The sequence below is a fragment of the Sturnus vulgaris genome, unplaced genomic scaffold (assembly GCF_052056855.1).
Source record: "Sturnus vulgaris isolate bStuVul1 unplaced genomic scaffold, bStuVul1.hap1 Scaffold_146, whole genome shotgun sequence".
In the NCBI taxonomy this organism is placed as follows: domain Eukaryota; kingdom Metazoa; phylum Chordata; class Aves; order Passeriformes; family Sturnidae; genus Sturnus; species Sturnus vulgaris.
The window spans coordinates 728,989-738,334 of record NW_028276065.1 but is presented as its reverse complement, the minus strand read 5'-3'; positions in this window follow the sequence as shown (position 1 = coordinate 738,334).

Here is a 9,346-nt window from a genome sequence, read left to right as displayed (position 1 = left end):
TTTCTGCTGCTTCTGCTGTTAGGAATTGCTCCTTGAAAGACGAGCGAGAGCGTCTTTCTGGGTGCATTGCACTGAGTGAGTGCTTGCTAGGGTCTTTGCACTCGGAGCCAAGGCAAGAGGGCGTGCTTGCTCGCAGAACTGAGAACACGCTTTTGGGCAGAGCTGAAACAGACCGCTGGAGTTCAGCTCTCTCCGGACGGCAGAAGGCGAAGAACGAAGCCGCTTGCGAGCGGAGCAGTGCAGCGAAGAGCACACGAGTGAGTGCTCGCTAGTAACTTTGCACTCGGAGCCAAGGCAAGAGGGCGTGCTTGCCTGCTGAACTGAGAACAAGCTGTTTGGGCAGAGCTGAAACTGACCGCTGGAGTTCAGCTCCTTACGACTGCTAAGGGCACTTGCGAGGGAAAGCGAGAGTCAACCACCTTCCTCTCCTAGTAGCCTGTAACGTGGTGCACACAAACAAGGCTCTTGTGCCGCTTCGTTCACCGCCCTCGCCCACGCCTACGCCTGGCTCCGCTTTCACTTCCCGGCGGCCAGAAGACGCTGCAGGGGCGCCACATAGCCAGCAGTGTGCCGGCAGCCAAGAGCTCGAGAACGCTTCTTCTGCCCAAGCCCGCCTAGGGCGTTCACCTTTGTTCTCAGAGCTCCGTGCAACAGTCTGCCTCTCTGGCAGTTCGAATGGAAAACGAAAGCTTTTCGCCTACGCCCTTCACAGAGATCCGTTGCCAGGACGAGAATGACTTGTAGCCGGAGCTCGCCTCCGCCGCGAGGAAGCTGCTCTTAGCACCGCATTGCAGGGACACGTCTCGCTTCTTGACTACGTGCTTAGCGCTCTCCGAATTCGCTGCTAGCCCCACGGTCCTTCTCAGCTGGAAGTAGCAGCGCTCGCAGTACATAGATCTTCGCAAGGACCGAAGACCCGGAGTGACATATCTCCCACGAAAATGTGGCAGGACAGAGACGTGTTCTACATTTTCCCTTCTCGTCATCCACTTTGTGCTTCTGCTCCTTCTGCTGTTAGGAATCTCTCCCTGAAAGACGAGCGAGAGCGTCTTTCTGGGTGCACTGCACTGAGTGAGTGCTCGCTAGGGTCTTTGCACTCGGAGCGAAGGCAAGAGGGCGTGCTTGCTCGCAGAACTGAGAACACGCTTTTGGGCAGAGCTGAAACTGACCGCTGGAGTTCAGCTCTCTCCGGACGGCAGAAGGCGAAGAACGAAGCCGCTTGCGAGCGGCGCTGTGCAGCGAAGAGCACACGAGTGAGTGCTCGCTAGTGACTATGCACTCGGAGCCAAGGCAACAGGGCGTGCTTGCCAGCTGAACTGAGAACACGCTGTTGGGCAGAGCTGAAACTGACCGCTGGAGTTCAGCTCCTTCCTACTGCTAAGGGCACTTGCGAAGGCAAGCGAGAGTCAACCACCTTCCTCTCCTAGTAGCCTGTAACGTGGTGCACACAAGCACGGCTCTTGTGCCGCTTCGTTCACCGCCCTCGCCCACGCCTACGCCTGGCTCCGCTTTCACTTCCCGGCGGCCAGAAGCCCCTGCAGGGGCGCCACATAGCCAGCAATGTGCCGGCAGCCAAGAGCTCGAGAACGCTGCTTCTGCCCAAGCCCGCCTAGGGCGTGCACCTTTGTTCTCAGAGCTCCGTGCAACAGTCTGCCTCTCACGCACTTCGAATGGAAAACGAAAGCTTTTCGCCTACCCCCTTCACAGAGATGCGTTGCCAGGACGAGAATGACTTGTAGCCGGAGCTCGCCCCCGCCGCGAGGAAGCTGCTCTTAGCACCGCATTGCAAGGACACGTCTCGCTTCTTGACTACGTGCTTAGCGCTCTCCGAATTCGCTGCTAGCTCCGCGGTCCTTCTCAGCTGCAAGTAGCTGCGCTCGCAGTACATAGAGCTTCGCAAGGACCGAAGACCCGGAGGGACATATCGCACACGAAAATGTGGCAGGACAGAGACGTGTTCTACATTGTCCTTTCTCTTCATCCAGTTTGTACATCTGCTTCCTTTGCTGTTAGGAATCGCTCCTTGAAAGACAAGCGAGAGCGTCTTTCTGGTTGCACTGCACTGAGTGCTCGCTAGGGTCTTTGCACTCGGAGCCAAGGCAAGAGGGCGTGCTTGCCAGCTGAACTGAGAACACGCTGTTGGGCAGAGCTGAAACTGACCGCTGGAGTTCAGCTCCTTCCTACTGCTAAGGGCACCTGGGAAGGCAAGGGGGAGTCAACCACCTTCCTCTCCTAGTAGCCTGTAACGTGGTGCACACAAGCACGGCTCTTGTGCCGCTTCGTTCACCGCCCTCTCCCTCGCCCTCGCCTGGCGCCGCTTTCACTTCCCGGCGGCCAGAAGCCGCTGCAGGGGCGCCCCACTGCCAGCAGTGTTCTGGCAGCCAAGAGCTCGAGAACGCTGCTTCTGCCCAAGCCCGCCTAGGACGTGCACCTTTGTTCTCAGAGCTCCGTGCAACAGTCTGCCTCTCTCTCACTTCGAACGGAAAACGAAAGCTTTTCGCATAAGCCCTTCACAGAGATCCGTTGCCAGGACGAGAATGACTTGTAGCCGGAGCTCGCCCCCGCCGCGAGGAAGCTGCTCTTAGCACCGCATTGCAGGGACACGTCTCGCTTCTTGACTACGTGCTTAGCGCTCTCCGAATTCGCTGCTAGCCCCACGGTCCTTCTCAGCTGCAAGTAGCAGCGCTCGCAGTACATAGAGCTTCGCAAGGACCGAAGACCCGGAGGGAAGTATCGCACACGAAAATGTACGAGGACAGAGACGTGTTCTACTTTATCCTTTCTCGTCATCCAGTTTGTACATCTGCTTCCTTTGCTGTTAGGAATCGCTCCTTGAAAGACGAGCGAGAGCGTCTTTCTGGGTGCACTGCACTGAGTGCTCGCTAGGGGCTTTGCACTCGGAGCCAAGGCAAGAGGGCGTGCTTGCTCGCAGAACTGAGAACACGCTTTTGGGCAGAGCTTAAACTGACCGCTGGAGTTCAGCTCTCTCCGGACGGCAGAAGGCGAAGAACGAAGCCGCTTGCGAGCGGCGCTGTGCAGCGAAGAGCACACGAGTGAGTGCTCGCTAGGGACTATGCACTCGGAGCCAAGGCAACAGGGCGTGCTTGCCAGCTGAACTGAGAACACGCTGTTGGGCAGAGCTGAAACTGACCGCTGGAGTTCAGCTCCTTCCGACTGCTAAGGGCACTTGCGAAGGCAAGCGAGAGTCAACCACCTTCCTCTCCTAGTAGCCTGTAACGTGGTGCACACAAGCACGGCTCTTGTGCCGCTTCGTTCACCGCCCTCGCCCACGCCTACGCCTGGCTCCGCTTTCACTTCCCGGCGGCCAGAAGCCCCTGCAGGGGCGCCACATAGCCAGCAATGTGCCGGCAGCCAAGAGCTCGAGAACGCTGCTTCTGCCCAAGCCCGCCTAGGGCGTGCACCTTTGTTCTCAGAGCTCCGTGCAACAGTCTGCCTCTCACGCACTTCGAATGGAAAACGAAAGCTTTTCGCCTACCCCCTTCACAGAGATGCGTTGCCAGGACGAGAATGACTTGTAGCCGGAGCTCGCCTCCGCCGCGAGGAAGCTGCTCTTAGCACCGCATTGCAAGGACACGTCTCGCTTCTTGACTACGTGCTTAGCGCTCTCCGAATTCGCTGCTAGCTCCGCGGTCCTTCTCAGCTGCAAGTAGCTGCGCTCGCAGTACATAGAGCTTCGCAAGGACCGAAGACCCGGAGGGACATATCGCACACGAAAATGTGGCAGGACAGAGACGTGTTCTACATTGTCCTTTCTCTTCATCCAGTTTGTACATCTGCTTCCTTTGCTGTTAGGAATCGCTCCTTGAAAGACAAGCGAGAGCGTCTTTCTGGTTGCACTGCACTGAGTGCTCGCTAGGGTCTTTGCACTCGGAGCCAAGGCAAGAGGGCGTGCTTGCCAGCTGAACTGAGAACACGCTGTTGGGCAGAGCTGAAACTGACCGCTGGAGTTCAGCTCCTTCCTACTGCTAAGGGCACCTGGGAAGGCAAGGGGGAGTCAACCACCTTCCTCTCCTAGTAGCCTGTAACGTGGTGCACACAAGCACGGCTCTTGTGCCGCTTCGTTCACCGCCCTCTCCCTCGCCCTCGCCTGGCGCCGCTTTCACTTCCCGGCGGCCAGAAGCCGCTGCAGGGGCGCCCCACTGCCAGCAGTGTTCTGGCAGCCAAGAGCTCGAGAACGCTGCTTCTGCCCAAGCCCGCCTAGGACGTGCACCTTTGTTCTCAGAGCTCCGTGCAACAGTCTGCCTCTCTCTCACTTCGAACGGAAAACGAAAGCTTTTCGCATAAGCCCTTCACAGAGATCCGTTGCCAGGACGAGAATGACTTGTAGCCGGAGCTCGCCCCCGCCGCGAGGAAGCTGCTCTTAGCACCGCATTGCAGGGACACGTCTCGCTTCTTGACTACGTGCTTAGCGCTCTCCGAATTCGCTGCTAGCCCCACGGTCCTTCTCAGCTGCAAGTAGCAGCGCTCGCAGTACATAGAGCTTCGCAAGGACCGAAGACCCGGAGGGAAGTATCGCACACGAAAATGTACGAGGACAGAGACGTGTTCTACTTTATCCTTTCTCGTCATCCAGTTTGTACATCTGCTTCCTTTGCTGTTAGGAATCGCTCCTTGAAAGACGAGCGAGAGCGTCTTTCTGGGTGCACTGCACTGAGTGCTCGCTAGGGTCTTTGCACTCGGAGCCAAGGCAAGAGGGCGTGCTTGCTCGCAGAACTGAGAACACGCTTTTGGGCAGAGCTTAAACTGACCGCTGGAGTTCAGCTCTCTCCGTACGGCAGAAGGCGAAGAACGAAGCCGCTTGCGAGCGGCGCTGTGCAGCGAAGAGCACACGAGTGAGTGCTCGCTAGGGACTATGCACTCGGAGCCAAGGCAACAGGGCGTACTTGCCAGCTGAACTGAGAACACGCTGTTGGGCAGAGCTGAAACTGACCGCTGGAGTTCAGCTCCTTCCGACTGCTAAGGGCACCTGGGAAGGCAAGCGAGAGTCAACCACCTTCCTCTCCTAGTAGCCTGTAACGTGGTGCACAAAAACACGGCTCTTGTGCCGCTTCGTTCACCGCCTTCTCCCTCGCCCACGCCTGGCTCCGCTTTCACTTCCCGGCGGCCAGAAGCCGCTGCAGGGGCGCCACATAGCCAGCAGTGTGCCGCCTGCCAAGAGCTCGAGAACGCTGCTTCTGCCCAAGCCCGCCTAGGACGTGCACCTTTGTTCTCAGAGCTCCGTGCAACAGTCTGCCTCTCTCGCAGTTCGAACGGAAAACGAAAGCTTTTCGCCTACGCCCTTCACAGAGATCCGTTGCCAGAACGAGAATGACTTGTAGCCGGAGCTCGCCCCCGCCGCGAGGAAGCTGCTCTTAGCACCGCATTGCAGGGACACGTCTCGCTTCTTGTCTACGTGCTTAGCGCTCTCCGAATTCGCTGCTAGCCCCACGGTCCTTCTCAGCTGCAAGTAGCAGCGCTCGCAGTACATAGAGCTTCGCAAGGACCGAAGACCCGGAGGGACATATCTCACACGAAAATGTGGCAGGACAGAGACGTGTTCTACATTGTCCCTTCTCGTCATCCACTTTGTGCTTCTGCTGCTTCTGCTGTTAGGAATCACTCCTTGAAAGACGAGCGAGAGCGTCTTTCTGGGTGCATTGCACTGAGTGAGTGCTTGCTAGTGACTATGCACTCGGAGCCAAGGCAACAGGGCGTGCTTGCCAGCTGAACTGAGAACACGCTGTTGGGCAGAGCTGAAACTGACCGCTGGAGTTCAGCTACTTCCGACTGCTAAGGGCACCTGGGAAGGCAAGCGAGAGTCAACCACCTTCCTCTCCTAGTAGCCTGTAACGTGGTGCACAAAACCACGGCTCTTGTGCCGCTTCGTTCACCGCCCTCGCCCACGCCTACGCCTGGCTCCGCTTTCACTTGCCGGCGGCCAGAAGACGCTGCAGGGGCGCCACATAGCCAGCAGTGTGCCGGCAGCCAAGAGCTCGAGAACGCTGCTTCTGCCCAAGCCCGCTTAGGACGTGCACCTTTGTTCTCAGAGCTCCGGTCAACAGTCTGTCTCTCTCTCACTTCGAACGGAAAACGAAAGCTTTTCGCCTACGCCCTTCACAGAGATCCGTTGCCAGGACGAGAATGACTTGTAGCCGGAGCTCGCCCCCGCCGCGAGGAAGCTGCTCTTAGCACCGCATTGCAGGGACACGTCTCGCTTCTTGACTACGTGCTTAGCGCTCTCCGAATTCGCTGCTAGCCACACGGTCCTTCTGAGCTGCAAGTAGCAGCGCTCGCAGTACATAGAGCTTCGCAAGGACCGAAGACCCGGAGGGACATATCTCACACGAAAATGTGGCAGGACAGAGACGTGTTCTACATTGTCCTTTCTCGTCATCCACTTTGTGCTTCTGCTGCTTCTGCTGTTAGGAATCACTCCTTGAAAGACGAGCGAGAGCGTCTTTCTGGGTGCATTGCACTGAGTGAGTGCTTGCTAGTGACTATGCACTCGGAGCCAAGGCAAGAGGGCGTGCTTGCCAGCTGAACTGAGAACACGCTGTTGGGCAGAGCTGAAACTGACCGCTGGAGTTCAGCTCCTTCCGACTGCTAAGGGCACCTGGGAAGGCAAGCGAGAGTCAACCACCTTCCTCTCCTAGCAGCCTGTAACGTGGTGCACAAAACCACGGCTCTTGTGCCGCTTCGTTCACCGCCCTCGCCCACGCCCACGCCTGGCTCCGCTTTCACTTCCCGGCGGCCAGAAGACGCTGCAGGGGCGCCACATAGCCAGCAGTGTGCCGCCTGCCAAGAGCTCGAGAACGCTGCTTCTGCCCAAGCCCGCTTAGGACGTGCACCTTTGTTCTCAGAGCTCCGTGCAACAGTCTGCCTCTCTCGCAGTTCGAACGGAAAACGAAAGCTTTTCGCCTAAGCCCTTCACAGAGATCCGTTGCCAGGACGAGAATGACTTGTAGCCGGAGCTCGCCCCCGCCGCGAGGAAGCTGCTCTTAGCACCGCATTGCAGGGACACGTCTCGCTTCTTGACTACGTGCTTAGCGCTCTCCGAATTCGCTGCTAGCCCCACGGTCCTTCTCAGCTGCAAGTAGCAGCGCTCGCAGTACATAGAGCTTCGCAAGGACCGAAGACCCGGAGGGACATATCTCACACGAAAATGTGGCAGGACAGAGACGTGTTCTACATTGTCCCTTCTCGTCATCCACTTTGTGCTTCTGCTGCTTCTGCTGTTAGGAATCACTCCTTGAAAGACGAGCGAGAGCGTCTTTCTGGGTGCATTGCACTGAGTGAGTGCTTGCTAGTGACTATGCACTCGGAGCCAAGGCAACAGGGCGTGCTTGCCAGCTGAACTGAGAACACGCTGTTGGGCAGAGCTGAAACTGACCGCTGGAGTTCAGCTCCTTCCGACTGCTAAGGGCACCTGGGAAGGCAAGCGAGAGTCAACCACCTTCCTCTCCTAGTAGCCTGTAACGTGGTGCACAAAACCACGGCTCTTGTGCCGCTTCGTTCACCGCCCTCGCCCACGCCTACGCCTGGCTCCGCTTTCACTTGCCGGCGGCCAGAAGACGCTGCAGGGGCGCCACATAGCCAGCAGTGTGCCGGCAGCCAAGAGCTCGAGAACGCTGCTTCTGCCCAAGCCCGCTTAGGACGTGCACCTTTGTTCTCAGAGCTCCGGTCAACAGTCTGTCTCTCTCTCACTTCGAACGGAAAACGAAAGCTTTTCGCCTACGCCCTTCACAGAGATCCGTTGCCAGGACGAGAATGACTTGTAGCCGGAGCTCGCCCCCGCCGCGAGGAAGCTGCTCTTAGCACCGCATTGCAGGGACACGTCTCGCTTCTTGACTACGTGCTTAGCGCTCTCCGAATTCGCTGCTAGCCCCACGGTCCTTCTCAGCTGCAAGTAGCAGCGCTCGCAGTACATAGAGCTTCGCAAGGACCGAAGACCCGGAGGGAAGTATCGCACACGAAAATGTGGCAGGACAGAGACGTGTTCTACATTTTCCCTTCTCGTCATCCACTTTGTGTTTCTGCTGCTTCTGCTGTTAGGAATTGCTCCTTGAAAGACGAGCGAGAGCGTCTTTCTGGGTGCATTGCACTGAGTGAGTGCTTGCTAGGGTCTTTGCACTCGGAGCCAAGGCAAGAGGGCGTGCTTGCTCGCAGAACTGAGAACACGCTTTTGGGCAGAGCTGAAACAGACCGCTGGAGTTCAGCTCTCTCCGGACGGCAGAAGGCGAAGAACGAAGCCGCTTGCGAGCGGAGCAGTGCAGCGAAGAGCACACGAGTGAGTGCTCGCTAGTAACTTTGCACTCGGAGCCAAGGCAAGAGGGCGTGCTTGCCAGCTGAACTGAGAACAAGCTGTTTGGGCAGAGCTGAAACTGACCGCTGGAGTTCAGCTCCTTACGACTGCTAAGGGCACTTGCGAGGGAAAGCGAGAGTCAACCACCTTCCTCTCCTAGTAGCCTGTAACGTGGTGCACACAAACAAGGCTCTTGTGCCGCTTCGTTCACCGCCTTCGCCCACGCCTACGCCTGGCTCCGCTTTCACTTCCCGGCGGCCAGAAGACGCTGCAGGGGCGCCACATAGCCAGCAGTGTGCCGGCAGCCAAGAGCTCGAGAACGCTTCTTCTGCCCAAGCCCGCCTAGGGCGTTCACCTTTGTTCTCAGAGCTCCGTGCAACAGTCTGCCTCTCTGGCAGTTCGAATGGAAAACGAAAGCTTTTCGCCTACGCCCTTCACAGAGATCCGTTGCCAGGACGAGAATGACTTGTAGCCGGAGCTCGCCTCCGCCGCGAGGAAGCTGCTCTTAGCACCGCATTGCAGGGACACGTCTCGCTTCTTGACTACGTGCTTAGCGCTCTCCGAATTCGCTGCTAGCCCCACGGTCCTTCTCAGCTGGAAGTAGCAGCGCTCGCAGTACATAGATCTTCGCAAGGACCGAAGACCCGGAGTGACATATCTCCCACGAAAATGTGGCAGGACAGAGACGTGTTCTACATTTTCCCTTCTCGTCATCCACTTTGTGCTTCTGCTCCTTCTGCTGTTAGGAATCTCTCCCTGAAAGACGAGCGAGAGCGTCTTTCTGGGTGCACTGCACTGAGTGAGTGCTCGCTAGGGTCTTTGCACTCGGAGCGAAGGCAAGAGGGCGTGCTTGCTCGCAGAACTGAGAACACGCTTTTGGGCAGAGCTGAAACTGACCGCTGGAGTTCAGCTCTCTCCGGACGGCAGAAGGCGAAGAACGAAGCCGCTTGCGAGCGGCGCTGTGCAGCGAAGAGCACACGAGTGAGTGCTCGCTAGTGACTATGCACTCGGAGCCAAGGCAACAGGGCGTGCTTGCCAGCTGAA